This window comes from Anolis sagrei, chromosome X, assembly GCF_037176765.1.
Source record: "Anolis sagrei isolate rAnoSag1 chromosome X, rAnoSag1.mat, whole genome shotgun sequence".
NCBI classification, from domain to species: Eukaryota; Metazoa; Chordata; class Lepidosauria; order Squamata; family Dactyloidae; genus Anolis; species Anolis sagrei.
This window is the reverse complement of record NC_090034.1, coordinates 56,656,823-56,681,881: the sequence shown is the minus strand read 5'-3', so window position 1 is coordinate 56,681,881 and position 25,059 is coordinate 56,656,823.

Genomic DNA, 25,059 nt, shown 5'->3' with positions numbered 1-25,059 from the left:
TAGTAGAGTGCTCCATTCGAACTATCAACAGAACAGGTGCTGCAACAGGTGTCCTATGACTTCCACATCCTTGGAAATGGGTTGTACACAATGCTGCTGACTATATTGAAGGACTGTAAAACTTGGTGGCATGTATCACTTTTGAATTATATGTAAATAAATTAATAGTTGGGTTGTTGTAGGTTTTTCAAAGGACTTTTGTCTGCTGGGGCTGGCTGTGTAAAATCACTCTCAACAAAAGATTCCCCCCAGGCCCTTCCAAGCCATTGAATGCTAATCAAGGTGATCAGCTGAAACATTCACAGCCAGTCCCAGCAGACAAAAGTCCTTTGTCTCACCCTGGTCATTCCACAGATATATAAACCCATTTTTCCTACTTCCAACAGACCTCACTACCTCTGAGGATGCTTGCCATAGATGCAGGCGAAACGTCAGGAGAAAAATTGCCTCCAGAACATGGCCATATAGCCCGGAAAAACCTACAACAACCCAGTGATTCCGGCCATGAAAGCCTTCGACAATACAAATAAATAGTTGCCACTATTGAAGTTCCAACCCTCGTATATTGGCATAAGTGGGTCTGGATTATGGTGGATTTACTTCAATGGGTTTCTATACATTGTAGTTGGCTTGACAGCAACATATGGGTTCATTAAACCTCTGAACAATTTCAGCACTTTGTATAGTTCATTTAGGACATTTTCCAGAGTTGTTTCAGCACCACGGAGAGCTCCTAAAAACTGGACCCGGCACCAAAGGAAGCTCCATTAACGCCTGGTGTAAAGCAGAGTAGACTCACCGTCCCTTTGGCACAGGACAGCACTGAGTTGCCGCTTGTTTCATGCCAGATGATCTTCCGGATTACGCACCAATGCACAACCGCAATTTCCCATTTCCCTATCCCCTTCTCCTGCTTAAACGGTGAAACAAATGCAAGGTTTCGGATCGCAGCCAAGGATGGTGTAAAAGAAAAAAATTGTCGGTGACACGAACAGATGGGCGCCTCTGGCGACGCGGTGCTCGCCCGGCTAATGAGCTTCCACGCTCGAATGGGGCCACATGCTCCTCGTAATGGAGAAAGGGTGGTATCCGGAGCATCAAACCTGTGGGGAGGTGATGCAGAGGGGAAATAGGAAAAAAAACCTCATCTCACTGGGACACAGGTGATCGATTTCATGGTTGTGGCATCTAATCCGTCGTTGTTCCTCTCCATGGATCCAAAGTACCACCATTGATTGTATGTCACACCCTAATTTCAGTACCGCTGCCACCACTAAAAAATGCATCTACACCTGTGATGCACCCCATTCTCTAGAGATGTTTATATGAGAATGGGTCAATAAGTAATGCCTCCATCGCTCTAACTTTTATTTCTTTCACAACTACTGAACTATCTATGCATGATGTGATCATGATATGATAGAGGTAACCTTACTCTACTGATATAGAGAATGAACAAAATCTGGCTACCAGTATTTAAAAAGATCAAAACAGTAAATAAAGAGCAACACTCAAAACCAGGGAAATTCCAGTCAAGAAGCAATCAGGGCCAGCTAATCACCTCCCAACAAAAGATTCCCCCAGACCGGAGGCAGTGAGACCTTGAAACTGCAAGGGCATTCAATGCTAATCAAAGTGGCCAATTGCAACATTCACACCTGCCTCAAGCAAACAACAGTTCTTTCTCCCACCCCTGAAATTCCATAGATATATAAACCCCACTTGCCTAGTTTCCAACAGACCTTACAACCTCTGAGGATGCCTGCCATAGATGCAGGCGAAACGTCAGGAGAGAATGCTTCTGAAACATGGCCATACAGTCTGGAAAACTCACAGCAACCCAGTGATTCCGGCCATGAAAGCTACATTAATATTATTTATTTGTTTCTACTTGTTTTATTTGATCTATTTATCGCAATAAATTTATATATACAGTAGAGTCTCGCTTATCCAACCTTCGCTCATCCAACGTTCTGTATTATCCAACGCAGTCTGCCTCCCGCCTGGATTCACAGCTGTTTCAATACATAGCGATGTTTTGGTGCTAAATTCGTAAATACAGTTATTACTACATAATGTTACCGTGTATCGAACTGCTTTTTCTGTTGATTTGTTGTAAAACACAATATTTTGATGCTTTATTTGTAAAATCATCATGTAATTTGACGTTTAATAGGCTTTTCCTTAATCCCTCCTTATTCAACATTTTCGCTTATCCAATGTTCTGCCGGCCCATTGATGTTGGATAAGTGAGACTTTACTGCAGGGGTCCTCAAACTTTTTAAACAGGGGGTCAATTATTATTATTATTATAACTTTATTTGTACCCCGCTAGCATCTCCCGAAGGATTCGATGCGGCTTACACAGGCCGAAACCCCAAAACACAATACAACAATACCTCAAGCAAATTAAAAACAGTTAAGCAGAAAACAATAACAGTAACAATACAACAAGACACTATTAAAACTGGGCCGGCCAGAGTAGGGGTACAGGATTAAAAGTGCTGATGTGGCGGGAGGAATGTAGGATTATAAAGTAAGTGCAGTGTGCAGTGATCTTGGTTCTACTAAAGTGCTTCTAGGACTTGGTGCTGGAGGTTCCTAATCTGAAAAGGCACATCGAAACATCCAGGTTTTCAAATTCTTTCTGAAAACTGCCAACGTAGGGGCCTGTCTGAGATCTTTCGGGAGGGCGTTCCAAAGTTGGGGGGCCACCACAGAAAAGGCCCTGTCTCGCGCCCCCACCAAGCGCGCTTGCGACGCGGGCGGAATCACGAGCAGGGCCTCTCCAGATGACCAGAGTGAGCATGTGGGTTCATAGACAGTGATACGTAGGAAGGGTGGTCCCAAACCGTTCAGGGCTTTGTAGGTAAGCACCTGCACCTTAAATTGGGCTCAGAAAATAAACGGCAGCCAGTGGAGCTCCTTAAACAGGAGGGTTGACCTCTCTCTATAATGAGCCCCGGTTAACATCCTGGCCGCTGCCCGTTGGACCAGTTGGAATTTCCGAGCCGTTTTCAAGGGCAGCCCCACGTAGAGCGCATCGCAGTAATCCAATCTAGAGGTGACTAAGGCATGGACCACCCTGGCCAGATCAGCCTTCGCGAGGTACGGACGCAGCTGGCGCACAAGTCTCAGTTGTGCAAAAGCCCTCCCGGACACCGCCGACGCCTGAACCTCAAGCGTGAGCGATGAGTCCAAAAGGACTCCCAAGCTACGGACCTGTGGCTTCAGGGGGAGTGTAACCCCGTCCAACACAGGTAGCCACCCTATACCCCGATCCGGTTTGCGATCGACCAGGAGGACCTCTGTCTTGTCGGGATTGAACTTCAGCTTGTTCGTCCTCATCCAGATAGACACAGGGGCCATGCACTCGTCCAACACCCGAGAGGCCTCCTTGGAATTAGGTGGAAAAGAGTAGTAGAGTTGTGTGTCATCTGCGTAGAGATGGCACCCAACTCCAAAACTCCGGGTGACCTCTCCCAGCGGTTTCATGTAGATGTTAAAGAGCATGGGAGATAAAATAGTCAAGTCACAGTCCCTCAAACTGTTGGAGGGCTGGATTATAATTTGAAAAAAACATGAATTCCTATGAACACAGCACATATCTTATTTGTCGTTCAGAAAACACTTAAAAACAATACAATAAGTAAAATGAAGAACAATTTTAACAAATATAAACTTATTAGTATTTCCATGGGAAGTGTGGGCCTGCTATTGGCTGTTGAGATAGGATTGTTGTTGTTGTGTGCTTTCAAGTCGTTTCAGACTTAAGTTGACCCTGAGCGAGGGCCGGGTAAATGACCTTGGAGGGCTGTATTCGGCTCCTGGGCCATAGTTTGAGGACCCCTGCTTTACTATATGCTGGAAATGCCTTCATATATGGCTCGTTCTTTGCCCCCTTCCTTTTTTCAGTACGAGAAACCTAAGACGGAGTTGACAGAAACAGGTTGACACAATGTGACACCAAACTGTCCGATTGCAGCTTGGTCTTGGAAGGAGGACTCACACAAGGTGCTGAAAGCCAGCTCCTGAAATAGGTTCAGCACCTTGGAGAGTTCCTACCAAAAAAAAGGAGTAGCTCTGCCATCCCATGAAGATGGGAGTCATCAATTAGATATCAACGCCTTCCCGCAATGATACAAAAAACGCTTTCCTGTTTTGTTCGGGATGGAAAAGACCCAGGAATCCCTGATCTCCATGACATCCGGGGAGCTTTCCCTATCCCTGGGGCCAACTCACCGCTCTGTGTTTACCTTCTCCATCCATTTAACGTGATTAAACCACTATTTTAAAATATCTTTAATTTTCCCGATGAAGAGCTCTAACGAGGCACGCCATGGCTCCCCTCCCCGCCTTTCCGTGCTGTAATTAGCCACCGATCTTCAGGCACGTCTGGAGTGGAAACAGCATTTCCTTAATTAAAAACAATTAATCGGAGGGCAGGGAAATGGATGGGAAGGAGGGCGGGTCGGTTGTTGTTTTGAAACGAGCAATTGGGTTGATTGACAAAGCGTTATTTCAGGAAGGAGACCAGTTGGGTTCAGGAAAGACGGGACATTTGGTGAGGAACCAGCACTACTTGTCCTTGTAAAAATACAATCCCAGGACTCTGTAGCATTGAGCCATGGCGGTTCAAGTGGTGCCAAAGTGCACTGATCCTACAGCATAGACAGAAATGAACAAAAATCTATGATATTCTAACTCATCGTAGATCATAGAAAAAATTGATGCATTAAGGTAATTGAGGACAAGCTTTGGCCACCGAAGTAAAGTCCAATATTAACCAAGGAGCTTCTATCAAGTTCCACCCAATCAGGGATCATATAGGAACAACTTACATTATGACATCATTGAGGGCCATGCAAACAGTAGTAGCCTGTGAATGTCCAGCCAATCAGGGATTACATAGGGCAGCGTTTCTCAACCTTCCTAATGCTGCGACCCCTTAATACAGTTCCTCATTATTTTGGTTGCTACCTCATAATGGTCGTTTTGCTACTGTTATGAATCGTCATGTAAATATCTGATATGCAGGATGTATTTTCATTCACTGGACCAAATTTGGCACAAATACCCAATATGTCCAAATTTAAATGCTGACTAGCCATCCCTTGCCACGCGTTGCTGTGGCCCAGTCTGTTAATCTGTAAAATAAAGTAATGAGAAAGTGTTGGTTTCTATTATATGCAATGTCTTGAAGTTTGTGGGTAAACAGTATTTCTTGCTGTTTCTTTGTCAGTGTTGATGTGGAGATTGTCTGGTTTGCCCATCCTGGAACATGAAACATATTATTGTCCTTCTTTCAAATCTAGGATACTATATCTGTGCATGTGTGAATCATATATATCTATCTTTATCTATGGCTGGATGGCTCTTTGTCAGGAGGGCTTTGATTACGTTTTCTTGCCCTGGTGAAGGGATTTTCTGTTGGTCATGGGGGTTCTGTGTGGGAAGTTTGCCCCGATTCTGTCGTTCGTGGGGTTCAGAATGCTCTTTGATTGTAGGTGAACTGTGAATCCCAGTGACTACAAATTCCAAATGTGAAGGTCTATTTTCCCCAAACTCCATCTGTGTTCATATTTGGGTGCACTGAGTGCTTGTGCCAAGTTTGGTCCAGATCCATCATTGTTTGATTCCACAGTGCTCTCTGTATGGAGGTGAACTACAAATCCCAAACTCAATGCTCACCAAACCCTTCCAGTATTTTCTGTTGGTCATGGGAGTTCTGTGTGCCAAGTTTGGTTCAATTCCATCGTTGATAGACTTCAGAATGCTCTTTGATTGTACGGGAACTATAAATCCCAGCAACTACAACTCCCAAATGACAAAATTATAATTTTTTGAGTGATGGTCACTCATTATGTTGTGAGATGTTTTGTTGCCAAATTTGGTGTGATTTCGTTAATTGGTTCTTGTGTTTTTAAGGTACTCATAATGCACAGAGCATTTTTATATGTATAGATGGGGTTGGTGGGGGGTGGGGGGGATTCATATTGTCATTTGGGAGTTGTAGTTGCTGGGATTTATCATTAACCTACAATCAAAGAGCATTCTGAGCTCCATCAATGAAACAGAAAATACTGGAAGAATTTGGTGGGCATTGACCTTAAGTCCTGGAGTTGTAGTTCACCTACATCCAGAGAGCACTGTGGACTCAAACAATGATGGAACTGGACCAAACTTGACACAGATTCTCAATATGCTCAAATGTGAACACTGGTGGAGTCTGGGGGAAAATAAACCTTGACATTTGGGAGTTATAATTGCTGGGATTTATAGGTCATCTAGAATCAAAGAGCATTCTGAACCCCACCAACGATAGAATTGGGCCAAACATCCCACAAAGAACTCCCATGACCAACAGAAAATACTGTGTTTTTGATGGTCTTGGCATCCCCTCTGATACCCCCTCGCCACCCCCCCAGGAAGTCCCGATCTTCAGGCTGAGAAACACTGCTCTAACTCATTGTAGATCATAGGAAAATGGGGTGCATTAAGGACATTGAGGACAAGCAATGCCACTGAAGTCAAGTCCAACATTAACCAAGGAGCTTGTATCAATTTCCACTATATGGGAACAACCTACATTATGATATCATTGAGGGCCATGTAAACAGTAGTGGCCGAGCCCAACTTAATGCAGCAAGTGTCCGTGAATGTCCAGCCAGTCAGGTAATCACATAGGAACAGGCAATATTCATAGTGCACATAGCTGACTAGGTATTCTTACATGAAGGCAAAGTACAGGGATGATCCTGGAGCAGATCATGAAGGAGGCAGTCCGCAATCACTTAGAAAGGGTTGCTGTGTTTACTAAAAGTCAGCATGGATGTGTCAAAAACAAGTCATGCCAGATGCGTCTTTTTTTCAATAGAGTTATAAGCTTGGTAAATACAGGAAATACTGTGGATGTAGCATATCTTGATTTCAGGAAGGCCTTCGACAAAGTCCCCTAGACAAGGCTACTATTAGGTGGATCTGTAATTGGTTAAGCAACCGAACCCAAAGGGTGCTTCTCCCCAATGGTTCTTCTTCATCATGGAAAGAAGTGACTATTTACTTGCCATGAAGGGTGTTCAGTCCTGGGCTCAGTACTGTTCAGCATCCTTATTCATGACTTGAATGAAGGTTTAGACGGCCTCCTTATCAAGTTTGCAGATGACACCAAATTAGGAGGAAGAGCTAATCCTCCAGAGGACAGGATCAGGATGCTAAATGACCTTCACAGATGAGATGATCAAAGCAAGCAAAATGGATGTCAACCAGGACACATGTAAGATACTACACTTAAGCAATAAAAAATGAAATGCAAAGATACAGAACGGGTGAAACCTGGGTCAACAACAAAGTTACCTGTGAACGAGATCTTGGAGTCTTTGTGGACAGCAAGCTGAACGTGAGCCAAGAGTGTGATGCAGCAAGTCAAAAAGCCAATGGGATTTTGGGCAGCATCCAAAGGAGTCTAGTGTCTAGATTGAGGGAAGTCATGGTGCCTTTGTATTCTGCTTTGGTTAGATCTCTTTACCTGGAATAACACTGTGTCCAATTCTGGGCAACACAATTCAAAAGAAATATTGACTATAAGCTGGAAGGTGTCCAGGAAAATAGAGTGACTAAAATGATGAAAGATCTGGAGACCATGAATAATCCCTCTGAGGAGCTTCTTAAAGAGTTGGGCATGTTTAGCCTGAAGAAGAGAAGGTTGAAAGGAGACATGAGAGCCATGTATAAATATGTGAAAGGGTGTCATAAGGAAGGGGTAGCAGGCTTGTTTTCTGCTGCCCTGGAGACTAGGACTCAATGGAGCCATGGGTTCAATTTTTTTTGTTGTGTCAGGGGCAACTTGAGAAACTGCAAGTCGCTTCTGTTGTAAGAGAATTGGCCGTCTGCAAGGACGTTGCCCAGGGGACGCCCGGATGATTTGATGTTTTATCATCCTTGTGGGAGGCTTCTCTCATGTCCCTGCATGAGGAGCTGGAGCTGATAGAGGGAGCTCATCCGCCTCTCCCTGGATTCGAACCTGCGACCTGTCAGTCTTCAGTCCTGCCGGCACAGGGGTTTAACCCACTGCGCCACCGGGGGCTCCATGGTTCAAATGACAGGAAAAGAGATTCCAAATGAGCTACCTGACCGTAAGGTGGAACTCTTTGGCTTGGTGTATAGTGGAAGCTCCTAGATGGCCATCTGTCAGGGGTGCTTTGATTGTGCTTTTCCTGCATGGCAGAGGGTTGCAGTAGATGGCCCATGGAGTCTCTTCCAACTCTAGGATTCTATGATTCTAGGTGTCATAATCCAATCAGGGGTCATGCAGATCTTGCCAATTAATTTTGTCTGTATGATGATATCATTGAGGGCAAGTGCGGGAAGGGGAGGCCAACTCAAACCAACAAGGTGGACCAACCTAGGATCGCACAGGTATAGCACAATTACATTGGCCTACATGAAAGTGTCATTGAGGGCAAGTGTCAATGCAGGCTAAGAACAACTTAAACTGACAAGGGATAGGAAAAGAAAATGAAGGCCAGGCTAGAAGGAACGGAAAGGAAGGCGGCAAAATGCAAACAGGAAATCCAACGGGTGAGTCTTTTCCCCCCACTTAAGCGGAGACATCCTATGGGGAATACTTAAATCGGTGCCCCTGATGCTCCGGATTAAGTCAGTGCTGGGATCCCTTAAGCGCCCCGAAAAGATACTTAATTGCGCCCAGAAGACACCCTCTGTGGGCTTCTGTGTGTGTGCTTTTCCAAAACAGCAGCGTGGCGTCCTCCCTGGAGACTCTTCCTTGCATCTCTTCTTCTGTCAAAGCCGCTCCTGGTTGCTCCCTAGCTGGGACTGTTCACTTTGGCGGAAAATTGCGAGGCTGCATTGAGCACAGGAGGGCCGGGTGAGCAGCAATCCACTACTGCTTTTGTGATCCCAGGAGAGCTTTCATTCGCCAAAAGTCACGAGTTTTGTGGAAACAATTCAGCCCATTCCTTCCCTTATATAGCTGGCAATGTTTGTACCTTTGAGACTCTAGATCCCACAATCCTTGAGCCTTGATGGATGGGAGTTGAAGTCCAAAAGGCCAGGAGGGCACACATAAACATTGGCCAGAATAATGTTGACGAATGATGCTGGCATGTGTTAGACCTTGTACTTATGAAGTTCGGGATTCTGTTCCAACCATGCAAAGGTATACAAATGGTTGGACTAATGCCCTGGAGATCCTGATTCGAATCCTTGCTTGGCCAAGGAAAGCCATTGGGTGACATTGGGCAAGTCACACTCTCTCAGCTTCAAAGGAAGGCAAAGACAAACTGCTTTCAAACAATTCCGGCCTAGAAAACCGTGAGTCAGAAATGACTTGGAGGCACACAACACACTGTTTTACAACCTTGGATGGTGTGTGTGTGTGTGTGTGTGTGTGTGTGTGTGTGTGTGTATATATATATATATATATATATATATATATATATATATATATATAAGACACCGAAATACAACACCACCTGAGCTCTGCGAGCGCAGCATTTTTCCGAATGCAGCAGAGAGTGTTTGAGGACCGGGACATCCGTAGGGATACCAAGGTGCTTGTTTATAAAGCTATTGTCCTCCCAACCCTGCTATATGCCTGTGAGACGTGGACTGTGTACAGACGTCACATGCAACTCCTGGAACGATTCCATCAGCGCTGTGTCCGGAAAATCCTGCAAATCTCTTGGGAAGACAGGTGGACAAACGTCAGCGTGCTGGAAGAAGCAAAGACCACCAGCATCGAAGCGATGGTCCTCCACCATCAACTCCGCTGGACTGGCCACGTTGTCCGGATGCCCAACCACCGTCTCCCAAAGCAGTTTCTCTACTCCGAACTCAAGAACGGAAAACGGAATGTTGGTGGACAGGAAAAGAGATTTAAAGATGGGCTCAAAGCCAACCTTAAAAACTCTGGCATAGACACGGAGAATTGGGAAGCTCCAGCTGGAGGTCAGCTGTGACCAGCAGTGCTGCAGAATTTGAAGAGGCATGAATGGAGGGCGAAAGGGAGAAGCGTGCCAAGAGGAAGGCGCGTCAAGCCAACCCCGACCGAGACCGCCTTCCACCTGGAAACCAATACCCTCACTGCGGAAGAAGATGCAGAGCAAGAATAGGGCTCCACAGCCACATACGGACGCACAAGAATACTGGAAGACAATCCTCCTCGGAAAACGAGGGATTGCCTAAGTAAAGTAAGTTTTACGACCTTGGATGTTGGTTATATATATTAGCCCATTTGCTTTACACAATATCGCATTGGTTTTATTTCTGTCTGGATAATTTGTTTTACAACAATATTGCCTAGTTTTACATTCATATTCTCCTTACTTCCCCTTTATGTGTGTGCATTGTAAACTTTTGGGAGGATATTGCACTGGATAATTCATTTTACAAATTACACACTCTAAAGCCATCAGAGCTTGTCTGATCTCAGGATGCTAAGCAGGGCCAGCCCTGGCTAGGATTTGGATGGGAAGTCGCCAATGAATCCTAGGCACCAGAGACTCTATTTCACAGAAAGGAATGGGCAAAACCACCTCTGAGTCCTCCTTTCCTGAGAAAACCCTTGAAAAACCATAACATTATTTTCATTGCTACTTCATAACTGTAGATTTACTACTGTTATTAATCGTAATGTAAAGATCTGATATGCAGGATGCATTTTCATTCACTGGACCAAATTTGGCACAAATACCCAATATGCCCAAATTTGAATACCGGTGGGGCTGAGAGGGCGGGGGCGGGATTGATTTTGTTATTTGGGAGTTGTAGCTGCTGGTATTTATAGTTCATCTACAATCAAAGAGCATTCTGAGCTCCACCAATGATGGAATTGAACCAAATTTGGCACACAGAATTCCCACGACCAACAGAAAATAATGGAAGGATTTGGTGGGCATTGACCTTAAGTCCTCTATTTGCAGGTCACATACATCCAAAGAGGACTGTGGGCTCAAACAATGATGTCTGGACCAAACTTGGCATAGATACTCAATATGCTCAAATGTAAACACTGGTGGAGTTTGGGGAAAATAGACCTTGACATTTGGGAGTTGTAGTTGCTGGGATTTATAGTTCACCTACAACCAAAGAGCATTCTAAACTCCACCAACAAGAGAATTGGGCCAAACTTCCCACACAGAACCCCCATGACCAACAGAAAATACTGTGTTTTCTGATGGTCTTTGGTGATCCCTCTGACACGTCCTCATGATCCCCTCAGGGCCTTGACCCCCAGGTTGAAAACCACTGCTTTCGATTATGGTCTGTTGATGCCCTGTGTTATTTATCTGTAACTGGACCAATAAGCAATATACTTGTATGCTGAATACATGAAGTTTGTGAGTAAACCAACTATGCTATTTTAACAAATACTACTTTATTTTTGGTCTCTTGAAAGCATGATTTAAACCTGTGTTTCTCAACCTGGGGGTCGGGACCCCTGAGGGGGTCGCGAGGGGGTGTCAGAGGGGTCGCCAAAGACCATAAGAAAACACAGTATTTTCTGATGGTCATGGGGATTCCATGTGGGAAGTTTGAGCCAATTCTATTGTTGGTGGAGTTCATAATGTTCTTTGATTGTAATGAACTATAAATCCCAGCAACTACAACTCCCAAATGTCAAGATCTATTTCCCCCGGACTCCACCAGTGTTCACATTTGGGCATATTGCGTATTCATGCCAAGTTTGCTCCAGATCCACCATTGCATGAGTCCACAGTGCTCTCTGGATATAGGTGAACTACAACTTCCAAACTCAAGGTCAATGCCCATCAAACCCTTCCAATGTTTTCCATTGGTCATGGGAGCCAAGTTTGGTTCAAATCTATCGCTGGTGGAGTTCGGAATGCTCTTTGATTATAAGTGAACTATAAATCCTAGCAACTACAACTCCCAAATTACAAAATCAATCCTCGCCCAACCCCACTAGCATTCACATTTGGGTGTATTGGGTATTTGTGCCCAGTTTGGTCCAGTGAATGAAAATGCATCCTGTATATAAGATATTTACATTATGATTTATAACAGTAGTAAAATGACTGTTATGAAATAGCAATGAAAACAATATTATGGTTGGGGGTCACCACAACATGGGGGACTGTATTAAGGGGTCACGCCATTAGGAAGGTTGAGAACCACTGATTTAAACAAAGATGTTTTAAGGGAAAGTTGATGTTTTTGGACACTGAATAGAACACTTCTGAAATTCTGTTTTTTGTGCATTGGCATATCTTTGTTCCTAACAGATATCTTCTAGGTATATCAGTATAACAGCTGAGAAACCTAATTGCCTTGCATGAATACTAGTGGATATTTACCACTAAGGAGAAGGTTGACTCAAGTGAGTTTTTAACTTTTCTCAGGAAGATCATACTTTACAAAAGGTTGCGATCTCTAACAAGGTCATGCCTTTCCAATAGGTTATGATTATTCCAAATAGCGTGAATGCCATTTAATCTCCAACAGGATCATGTTTTCAAAAGCCTGTGGAGATTCCTGGTTTTCCCAAATGGCGATGAATGCCATTTTCCAAAAGAGAGACAGGAAGATCATCCAAGGCGAACACAATTGAATTTCCCTGTTTGCAACAGTCTATGCCTTGGCCATTCTTATTGCTTTCTCCTCTTGGAAAAACCTTCAGCCCCGATATTTCCCCACTTTCCTTTCTTCCCTGGAGCTGAATGCCAGCCGCTCCAAACCCAGCTCTTTGGAAAGGAGCAGACCTTTCACCAAGAAACGTGCCAGCCTCCCCATTTCAACCTCCAAATCACATTGCAAAGCAAGCCACAAAGGAGTCTGAAGCAGCTGAAGGGGTGAATGGATGAATGGGTGGAGAAAGGGGGGGAAAGAAGTTGAGATGCAGGCTGGGGTGAGGCTTTGCACAAGGAATAGAGGGGTCCCCTGTGTCGGAATTCATTCTCGAACCAACAGATACTATGCTAGGTGTTTTCACTTAGGACAACACCATTGTTGTCATATGGAATGCATCCAGAAGAGAGACAACCAGAGTGGACAGTGGCCTAGAAACCAGTGTAAAGAGTTGGAATGAAAGTAAAGTACGTCATGTAGCCAGAACCAGTGGTTTGAGCATTGGTCTACGACTCTAAATAAATATTTATTTATCGTGTCAGGGGCAACCAGACGATTGTACTACATTTCTAACAGAACAAAAAACAAACGGACACAAAACAAAATTTGCAAGCTTGGTAGTTGATTAAATGTCCTTTGACCAGTATCTGGCCACTTGGAGTGCCTCTGGTGTTGCCGCAAGAAGGTCCTCCATTGTGCATGTAGCAGGGCTCAGGTTGCATTGCAGCAGGTAGTCAGTGGTTTGCTCTTTTCCACACTCGCATGTTGTGGATTCCACTTTGTAGCCCCGTTTCTTAAGATTGGCTCTGCATCTCGTGGTGCCAGAGCGCAGTCTGTTCAGCGCCTTCCAAGTTGCCTAGTCTCATGTGTTCCCAGGGGGGAGTCTCTCATTTGGTATCAGCCATTAATTGAGGTTCTGGGTTTGAGCCTGCCACTTTTGGACTCTCGCTTGCTGGGGTGTTCCAGCGAGTGTCTCTGTAGATCTTAGAAAACTATTTCTAGATTTAAGTCATTGAAGTGCTGGCTGATACCCAAACAGGGATGAGCTGGAGATGTCACTGCCTTGGTCCTTTCACTATTGGCTGCTACTTCCTGGCGGATGTCAGGTGGTGCAATGCCGGCTAAACAGTGTAATTTCTCCAAATAACTAAATAACTGCTAAGCAATCGGTCCTAAGAACAGCAATGGACTGTGATCGACTATTCTGTGAATCAAGTTCCTAAAGCCTGTATATTGCAGCAGCTTCCAAGATAGAAAATCCTAGGAAGTAGTACAGTGTTGAGCCAGATGACGATGATGTCAATGGTGATAATATGGTCCTAGTCATCCAGGAGAAGTATTATTTAGGTCTTGCACATGAAAGCTACTTTCTAAGACAGGTTCAGCCTTTCCTGCCCTTTTGCAGCTGACATTTCACTCAGTGAAGCTTAATGGAAGGAAATGGTTTGATAACAGAGCTAAATGGGGGCAGCCCTCATTCCCTATCCAAACATTCATATTGAGGGTTGTATGCTAAAAGTGTCTTCATGTGACCCCGTCTTGAACAGGGGGTCTTCCCGGACAACTGAAAAGAGGCAAGGGTTCGTCCCTTGCTAAAGAAGCCTAGCTTGGATCCCATGACCCTTGCCAATTATCGTCCTGTCTCTAACCTTCCATTCTTAGGCAAGATGTACTGGGACAATTGCAACAATTTTTGGATGACACAGCCGGCCTGGACCCTTTCCAGTCAAGTTTCCGCCCTGGCTATGGGACAGAGACAGTCCTGGTTGCCATTACAGATGAACTTCGTCACCAGTCTGATAGCGGCAGATCAGCGCTACTGGTACTTCTCGACCTTACCGCAGCGTTTGACACTGTTGACTACGATCTAATGATTCACCGTCTTGCCATGTCCGGAGTTCATGGTCAGGCCCTCAATTGGTTCGACTCATTTCTCCAAAACTGGAGCCAATGCGTGGAGTATATGGATCAAGTCTCTGAAAGTTCTCCCCTCCTATGTGGGGTACCCCAAGGTGCAATTCTCTCCCCTCTTCTCTTCAACATCTATGTTAGACCCCTTGCTACATGAAGTTTGGCTCGGAGTTTCGGCCTAGACTGCTATCAATATGCGGACGATACCCAACTCCTTCTGCGTTTGGAGCCTGGGGCAATGTCAATACTAGAGAATTTCACCTTATGTCTGGAAGCTCTGTCAAACTGGCTACGTGCTAGTAGACTGAAGGTGAACCCGGTGAAGAATGAGATTCTCTGGCATGGCCACTCAATTGGTCTGACCCATTTTCTACCCACCTTCGATGGTGCTGCCCTATCTCCTTCACCTACCGTTAAGAGCTTGGGTGTCGTTTTGGATTCGCAGCTGACAATGGAAGCTCAGGTTGCTGCTGCCAGCAAACAGGCCTTTTTTCATCTATGACAAGCGAGGCAATTGGCACCCTACCTATCTGATGAGGCTCTGGCAATAGTCATCCATGCCACGGTCATGTCTAGGCTGGACTATTGCAACGCCCTGTATGTTGGCCTTCCTATGTCTACGACCCGAAAGCTCCGTATTGTTCAGAATGTGGCAGCCAGGCTACTCACAAGAACACCCATGAAATGCCATATAACACCAGTGTTGGCTTCCAACTGTGGTCTATATAAGATGCTAGTTCTGACCTTTAAATAAATTCTTTACGGCCAGGGTCCATCGTATCTTAGGGGCCGTCTCTCATTCTCCCATCATTGGAGGTCGCAACGACCATCCCAACGTGACTTACTTTATATACCAGGTCCTAGAGAAGTGCACTTGGAAAGGACCAGACGCAGAGCTTCTTCTATTTCTGCCCCGCCTTGTGGAATTCCTTGCTGCCCTATATGAGAGCCATGCGTGAGTTAGGGCCTTTTACCCTAGCACTTAAGACTTGGCTTTTTACTAGAGCTTTTGAACTATGTTAATTTTATCAATATCTGTAGGTATGTATTTTTATCCTTTACAATTTTAGCTTGTAAATCGCCTAGAGCATCTTGGATGGAGGGCGATTAATAAGTAATTAAATGATGATGATGATGATGATGATGATGATGATGACGACGATGACGATGACGATGATGATGTGGAAAGTGATGCCAAATCCTGCTTTATGTGGCAGCAAATGTGGGGACCTTCTCGATGTCCTTGTGTTTCTCCTCTGTGAGACTCAATTCATTTAAAAGTATTGCTGCAATCCCTTCCAACTCAAAGGGCTTTATCACAGCACCCTGTTGTCTTGTCGCAATTGTGTCTTTTAAGCAAATGAAAACATACCATTATTGAAACAATCACTTTCACATCTTAGAGCAATTGTACAGTACTGGCACTTGGTTGATAGAGATCCCCATGTTCAGTTTTCTGTGCAGTCTAAAATACACACAGTGTGTTTTTTAAAAATATTTTTGTCACATACACAGTGCATGTTTTTATTTTTTTCAAACAAATTTTTGTTTTAGTCCGGCAAGCATCAGAGGATCTTTCTGAATGTTCAGATGAGTCGGCCGGGGATGATAGGTTTCAAAGTCTGAGTGATAAGAGGGAAGTGTGGGCAGATGAGGCTGATGTTTTGGATTCTTCAACTCATTCCCAAGCAACAGGGGGAAAATGGAAGTACAAGTTTCCTTGAGAAACGGCCTTGGGAAGATGAGGAGTTTTCAAGGGAGAATAGATTAGACATGAGAACGCAGGGTGTGAAAAGCCAGCAAACTAGATTTTCTCAGAGGCTTCGAGATAAGGCCCAGAGATCCAGATGTGTGATGCATGATGTCATGGGTGACTTGGAGGGCTTCAATTAAGTGGCTTGCTTTCAGGCCTTTCAGAGGAGACAACATTGCTAAGGGAGATCAGTCTTCTGTTTATGATCACAATTTCTTGGTTCGTGTATAGTCAAGATTCAAGTTTCATGTTCCTGCTTATGCCTGTATTCCTTTAGAGAATTTAACCTTCTAACCTCAGCTGGGAAAATCCTCACAAGAATCCTTGCAAACCGCCTTCTGCCCCTCTCAGAAGACATCACAGAGTAAGCCCTTTCCAGAGGTGCTTCTCGCTATTACGCTTTAATGATTTCGTGCGATAAAGTCCTACAGTTCAACGATTTTATGGAAATTGACCCGTTGTTACCTTCTCCGTCTCCAACAGCCAGAAATTAGAATCTTTGTTTTCTAATGAAGACTGGTCTCTCACCATTCCCCATCAATCGGGGAGAAGAGAGCAGTTTGATGCCCTGTCTAAACAGATTGACTTTCAATCCATCAACAGTGAGGCATCTGCTCGCTGGCTTCTTCCGTTTTTTTTTTAAAGGTAGCAGCTGGAAAGGCAGGGATGTCATGGAGAAACGTCTTCCAATTTTTGGCGCAAGTAGCTAATCGAGTAATGTGGACTGGCCACAATGGGGCTCACCTGGTGCAGGTAACAGGCCATGCAGATGGTGCCGAATTCCCACTTCCATCCAGAAATTGTCAAGGAAGGCAAGTGGGGCCTGACTCAGCGGCAGATGTTTGAAAAGCAATTTCTCTCTTGGGAGGAATGGAGGGGGGAGTTCGGAGGCAAAAAGATCAAATGCTATCAACAGCTCTTGGTTTAACAAAAAAGGGAAGCTTTTAAATGAACAGACTGGATCCAAATGGGTGTTTGTTGGTCTGAGCGTTGGAATATGGCTCTGGAGACCTAGAATCATAGAATCATAGAGTAGGAAGAGACCTCGTGGGCCATCCAATCCAACTCCCTGCCAAGAAGCAGGAAAATTGCATTCAAAGCACCCCTGACAGAAGTCCATCCAGCCTCTGTTTAAAAGCCTCCAAAGAAGGAGCCTCCACCACACTCCAGGGCAGAGAGTTCCACTGCTGAATTATTATTATTATTATTATTTCACGCATTTCTACCCCGCCCTTCTCAACCCCCGAGGGGGGACTCAGGGCAGCTTACAAAAAGCACAATTTGATGCCAACATAAATATAAACAATGGATAAAACATGTATACAGCAATTATAACAATTAAACAGTCACTTTATACAACAAAATCAATAAAAATCAATAAAACCAGTCAGTACTCAGTGTTCACCATCTCAGAGTCCACAAATTCATTCCATATTGTCTAGTCATCATTGTCCTTGTCTAACTGCCAGATTGCCTGAAAGCCTGGTCCCACAACCACGTTTTTAATTTCCTTCTGAAGGAGAGGAGGGATGTCGATGACCTAATTTCCCTGGGGAGTGAATTCCACAGGTGAGGGGCCATTGCCAAGAAGGCCCTGCTTCTTGTCGCCACCAATCTCACTTGTGATAGAGGTGAGGTCGAGAGCAGGGCCTCCCCAGAAGATCTCAGACTCCGAGGTGGGACGTAGAGGGAGATGCGTTCGGACAGATACGCTGGGCCGGAGCCATATAGAGTTTTGTAGGTCAAAACCAGCACTTTGAATTGTGCTCGGAACTGGATTGGCAGCCAGTGGAGCTGACATAACAGAGGGGTGGTATGCTCCCTGTATGATGCTCCGGTGAGTAATCTGGTTGCCGCCCGCTGGACTAATTGAAGTTTCTGAACAGTCTTCAAAGGTAACCCCACGTAGAGTGCGTTGCAGTAATCTATTTGGGATGTAACAAGAGCATGGACCACTGTGGCCAGATCCAACTTCCCAAGGTACGGGCACAACTGGCGCACACGTTTTAATTGTGCAAAAGCTCTCCCGGCCACCGCTGAGACCTGGGGTTCCAGGCTCAGCGATGAGTCCAGGATCACTCCCAAGCTGTGAACCTGCGTCTTCAGGGGGAGTGTAACCCCATCTAACACAGGCTGTAACCCTATGCCCTGTTCGGCCTTACGACTGACCAGTAGGACCTCTGTCTTGTCTGGATTCAATTTCAATTGGTTAGCTCTCATCCAGTCCGACACAGCGGCCAAGCACCGGTTCAAGGTTTGGACAGCCTCCTTGGTGACAGGTGAGAAGGAGTGACAGATTTGCATAGAGATAACACCTCATTCCGAAACTCCGGATGATCTCCCCCAGCAGCTTCATGTAGATGTTAAACAACATCTCTCACAGTCAGGAAGTTCTTCCTAATGTTCAGATGGAATCACCTTTCTTGTAGTTTGAAGCCATTGTTCCGCGTCCTAGCCTCCTGGGTCCAGATCCTTGCTTGGCCATGGAAACCCACTGGGTGAGTCACATAGAAGCATAGAATTGGAAGAGACACCAATGGCTATCAAGTAGGGCTGTGCAATTTTTTTTGTTAGTCCTCGTAAGTTGAATCAAATTTGTTGAATTCGTACTTATGACACGATATCTGACATGCGTGCCAAAATCTTAAGAATCAAAACTTATTTGATTTTTTTAAATCTTGGAAACCTCCCAATGTCAGTTTCATGTTCAGCACAAGGAAGCAAAGCAAAGCCAAAAAGGCTGCCTTTCATCTTTAAATGAATGGCCTCTCACCATGAGGGGAGGGAAGCAGCAGGGAGAAACAGACTTCGCTGGGAAAGAGACGGAGAAACACACGATTCTGGGAAATGTAGTTTGGGAAGGCAAGGAGCCCTATGCCAGAGAATCCCAAAGGCCCTGTCCTAAACTACATTTCCCAGAATTCTGCACAGCATCAGAAAGCATCAATCAGGAGAGGATGTGTCCCTTCGTTGTAGCAGCCAGCCAGAGTTCCAATGAATGGGTGGAACTGCAAAGAGAAGTAATGACGGATACTTCTAATAAGCTAATCTCTGTGCTGGGCTGCACATTAAAAATCCCTAAAATCAGTAGATATAGGAATATTTCTGAAAGCTGGGGAGAATTATTTCCTGTTACCTTGTGTCATTTTACAGTAAATTCAAGGAGATCTCTCTTGTGGTTTTCTTAAGTGTTGTTTGTAAAAACTTTGAAAATTCCTCAAAAATCCGTGGATAAGTGAAACGTTCTGAAACTTGATGGACTCACAGTGGAAAATGTTTTCTACTATTGTAGCAAGTTTCATCCCAATAGCTGAGGGAGAACGGAGCCGCGGAAGTGACCCTGATTGCACAATTACTATAACAAAATTTTATTTATTTATTTATTTATTTCCAACATTTCGACCCCACCCTTCTCAATCCCCGAGGTGGGACTCAGAACGGCTTACACTGGCAACAATTCGATGCCACAATGTACAAAACAATTATAGCAGATATAACAACAATTTAAAACAGTAAATAAAACAGTGAGTTAAAAACAATTTAAAACATTATTATCAGCCATATAACCATTTCTAGTCCCGTCCGACCTCCAAAGTGCTGTCATGCCTGTTCTCCAAAGGCCTGGTCCCAGAACCATGATTTCAGTTTTTTCCTAAAAGAAAGGAGGGATGAAGTCGACTTAATCTCGCTGGGGAGCGAGTTCCACAGATGGGGGGGTCACGACCGAGAAGGCCGTGTCCCTCATCCCCGCCAAACACCTTTGCGATGCTGGCGGGACCGAGAGCAGGGCCTCCCTGGACGATCTTAGGCTACATGATGGAATGTAGAGGGAGATACGTTCAGACAAGTAAGCTGGGTCGGAACCGTATAGGGCTTTATAGGCTAAAGCCAGCACTTTGAATTGTGCTCGGAAATGAACCTACAGCCAGTGGAGCTGACACATCAGGGGGGTTGTATGCTCCCTGTATGTCGCTCCAGTGAGTAATCTGGCTGCTGCCGGTTGGACTAGTTGAAATTTCCGAACAGTCTTCAAAGGCAACCCCATGTAGAGTGTGTTGCAGTAATCTATTCATGATGTACCCAGAGCATTGACCACTGTGGTCAGATCAGACTTCCATGGTACAGACGCAGCTGGCGAACAAGCCTTAGCTGTGCAAAAGCTCTCCTGGCCACTGCTGAAACCTGGCGTTCCAGGCTCAGCGATGAATCCAGGATCACTCCCAAGCTGCGACAAAAAAGCAATGAAATTTCATTTTTTCTCATTATAGTAATGAAATTTTCACTAACAATACTTTAGAAATACTTTGGAAATGAAACCTAAGTTTTTAATGAGTTTTGAAACATGTTTTGTTATTGATCACACAGCCCTTACTATGAAGTCCGACCCAATATAGGAAAATACAATCATGGCACACACTCTCAGCCTTGGAAAACCATAGGATTGCTGTGAGTTGGAAATGACTTGAAAACACATAACAACAACATCAAAACTCCCTGTAAGAGCTACCAATGTCCTAGCTTGACATCCGATTGGTTGGGGATTCTGGGAGATGCAATCCTCCCAAATAAAAATATTTGGAAGTGGGGGTTCCTTCTCCATTGTCTCCGAACTCACAACAAATCATTAAAAAATTATGTTCCGAGTTTGAAAGTATTATTTCCTGTTTAATTGTGTGCTTCTTACTTTGAAAGTAGTTGTTCTACACCAGAAACTTCGTTTTTGTGGCTGCTACACACTATGTTGAATTGGTTGCAATTCGATGAGATATTCATTGAAAAGCTATAGCAAAATATGCTGCAGTGTGTCTTTTGCAGTTTAATCAATATTTCCCATGTTTTTATGATAGAACCAATTAGGAATGACATTGATAACCCAGGAACAAGTCATGTTACATAGTGTAATCATCATCATCATCCTCAGCAGTTTGCTTGCCATAAGTTGGAATTGACTTTCATGCACATAAAAGCAACAAAGCATCCTACAGTCATACTTTTAATCGTAAGCGGCTTTGAGTCTCCCTCAGGACAGATAAAGCAGCGTATAAATAGACATATTTATTATTATTATTATTATTATTATTATTATTAATGTAGTCATATATATATATATATATATATATCACAAAAAAAGTTAACAATTTGACATTGTGCTAAATGTCATTTGACCAGAAGCTGGCCACTTGGGAGTGCCTCTGGTGTCACTGTGAGAAGGTCCTCCATTGTGCATGTGGCGGGGCACAGACTGCATTGTAGTAAGTGGTCTGTGGATTGCTCTTCTCCACACTTGCATGTCGTGGACTCCACTGTCTTCATAGATCTGTCAGCAGCTTATGATCCTGGAAATCATCACCTCCTCCTGAAATAAATGTATAATATCACAAAGGATTACCACCTCATCTGCTTCATAGGAAATCTGCTACAAAACAGGAGCTTTTTAGTTGAGTTCCAGGACCAGAGAAAAAGATAGCGAAAACAGAAGAACGGCCTGCCTCAGGGGAGCGTGATTGCTCCAACAGTGTTTAACATTTACACAAATGATCTGCCATTGCCAGAAGGGATTGAGAATTTCATCTATGCTGACGATCGTGCCATCACAGCTCAAGCAGGGAGCTTTGAAATGGTTGAACAGAAGCTCTCCAAAACCTTAGGTGCTCTTACTGCCTATTCGAGGGGAAACCATCTGGGAGTTACTCTGAACCGTGCTCTGACTTACAAGAAGCAATGCTTGAATATCAAACAAAAAGTGGGTGCTAGAAATAATATCATACGAAAGCTGACTGGCACAACCTGGGAATCACAACCAGACACAGTGAAGACATCTGCCCTCGCTACTTTGCTACTTTACTACTTTGCTGCTGAATACACATGTCCAGTGTGGAGTACATCTTACCACATTAAACAGTGGATGTGGCTCTTAATTAGACAGGCAGCATTTTCACAGGATGTCTACACCCTACACCATTGGAGAAATTATAATAATAATTGAACTGCATCTATTATGTTTGATGAGGAGACCAGGATTCAAATCCTCACTCCGCCATGGAAGCCCACATTTGACCTGTAGGCATCGAAGAACAGCGACTAATAAAGTTAACTGCAAAAATACTACAATCTCATGGTTCTTCCTTTGGGGTGTTGGAAACCCCAATCTGTATTCCTCACCACTATGGAAGACTTGGCTGTGCCAAAGCTTTTGGCCATTATTTACATCAACATCGAATCTTTCGATAGTAAGCAGTCGTCCTGTATTATTCACCTTGGTGGGAATGCATCCTCTCTCTCCGCTGCGATATTGAAGACCCAATCCCTCTCGTTTTGCATAAGAATCAAAACCAACCAACCCACCCTGCCAACGCCTTCACCCTTTTTGGCACCGGGATGCCAGGCATTTGAGCTGGCCGTTTCTAAACATCTCATCACCATCACAAAACGGTGTGTTTCCTATGCCATTCTTCTTGAAAAAAACACAGTATTAACAAGGACGCCCAAGTCAAACCCAGCCTGGGATTCATCCCCAATGCCACGTCTCCAGGAATGCCAAGTACCCTTTCCAGCCCTAAGGAAAATCAATGGGTTTGTCCTCCCCAACACTAGAGCTTTGTTGGCTAGGAAAGTGGGGAAATTATGCGAAAACTGGCCAGAAAAAAAACGGACTTTATTTTAGTGCCAAGAAACCATGACAAAAAGGGTTCAGCTACACTGCTGGGTTAATGCACTTTAGCTGCCAATGGCTCCATGCTATGGAAACCGGAGTTGGATGGCCATCTGTTGGGAGGGCTTTGATTGTATGACCAGCTGAATGGGATTGGACGGCATGACCCTTACGATCCCTTCCAACTATATGATTCAACTAGTCTTGGGATTAGTCATTTGCACTCTTTTGGCTGATAAGTTGCAAGAAATTGGAAAGCTACAGGTCCCGGTAAAATAGAGCAATTTAGAACAGCCGCGGATAGTGAGATCCAGGCCGCAGATAGAGAAACCTGAAGTACGGATATTGGGTCCCATTAAGCGGGTGGCCGGTACTGGCAGCGGGTTGCCTGTGGATCTTTGCGCCTGGCAAGATGAAGAAGCTAAACCCAATGTTCCCCAATCAAGAACTCTCATCAGTTGAAGAGGAAGCTACCAAAGTAATTTTATTACGATCCAGCTGGAAATGATGACAACTTGCGGCAAGCTGCTAAAGGAAGCTGAGATGCTTCATACAGGCAAAACCAGACATTTTATACAGTCAAATCCCTTGTATTTCCCATTCACGTCCTAGTTAGAGCTGGATTCGTGCTGATTGGTCACAGACATCATGAGGTAGGACTGCGGCACCCGCCAACCAATCAGAGAGCATCCCTTGCTTACAATGCAGATTATCACTCTCCAATGGTGAAAGGGGGTGAGATGTATGGTTTGGACAAAGAATACATAGTTTTATGAAAGGATTACAGCAACATCTCTCAACCTTGGGGTCAGAACCCCTGGGGGGTCACGAAGGGGTATCAGTGGGGTCGCCAAAGACCATCAAAAAACACACTATTTTCTTTTGGTCATGGGGGTTCTGTGTGGAAGTTTGGCCCAATCCTATCGGTGGTGGTGTTCAGAATGTTCTTTGATTGCAGGTGAACTATAAATCCTAGCAACTACAACTCCCAAATGTCAAGGTCTGTTTCCCCCCAAACTCCACCAGTGTTCACATTTGGGTATATTGAGTATCCGGACCAAGTCTGGTTCAGATCCATCATTGATTGAGTCCACAGTGCTCTCTGGATGTAGGTGAACTGCAACTCCCAAACTCAAGGTCAATGCTCACCAAACCCTTCCAGTATTTTATGTTGGTCATGGGAGCCAAGTGTGCCAAGTTTGGTTCAATTCCAGGATGCTCTTTGATTGTAGGTGAACTATAAATCCCAGAAACTACACCTCCCAAAAAACAAAATCAATCCCCCAACCCTACCAGTATTCAAATGTGGACGTATGGGGTATTTGTGCCCAATTTGGTCCAGTGAATGAAAATACACCCTGCATATCAGATATTTACATTACTATTCATAACAGTTGCAAAATTACGATTATGAAATAGCTGGTTGGGGGTCAGCACAACACGAGATAATGTTTTAATGGGTCACAGCATTAGGAAGGTTGAGAACCACTGGATTACAGTGTCCCAACACTGAGATGGACAAAGAGGGGCCATCAGATCCCATGTGGTTTATTGTCTTGGTGATGGGTTTAATGAGCCCCAATCAAGTGGTTCTGGTGACTCTGCACCAGTGTCAATTGTCTTCCATACCAGAATATGGTTCAAAGTGATAGGATTATGGAATCCGTTCCTGGGAAAAGGGGAAATGTCATTGTGGAAAGTGGGGCAAGTCATACCATCAGGGAAGAAAATGCCAGGTGATGGATATCTTTTCATACGCCCATATGGCTGCACAAAGGGCAGGTGGTCCAACTCCATATTCTGTTGTCCCTTGCACAGCTGAGTGTATGGGTGAAGATGATGGGTGCTTGAGTCCTTTTGTAGTAGATGAGGACCAGGAATATCACCTGAGGGAATTCCCAGGTCAAGAGGTGCTGACGAAAGGCTAGCAGGGTCTTGCTGGATGGCTTCATACTCCCTTGCAAAGGCATTCGACACAGTGAATCGCAGCACTCTCTGGACCATCCTCCAAAAAATCAGGTGCCCTAACAAATTTGTGAACATCCTGCGGCTCCTCCATGATGACATGATGGCAACAGTTTTAGACAGCAATGGCTCCCAAAGTGACCCATTTAAGGTGGAATCCGGTGTCAAA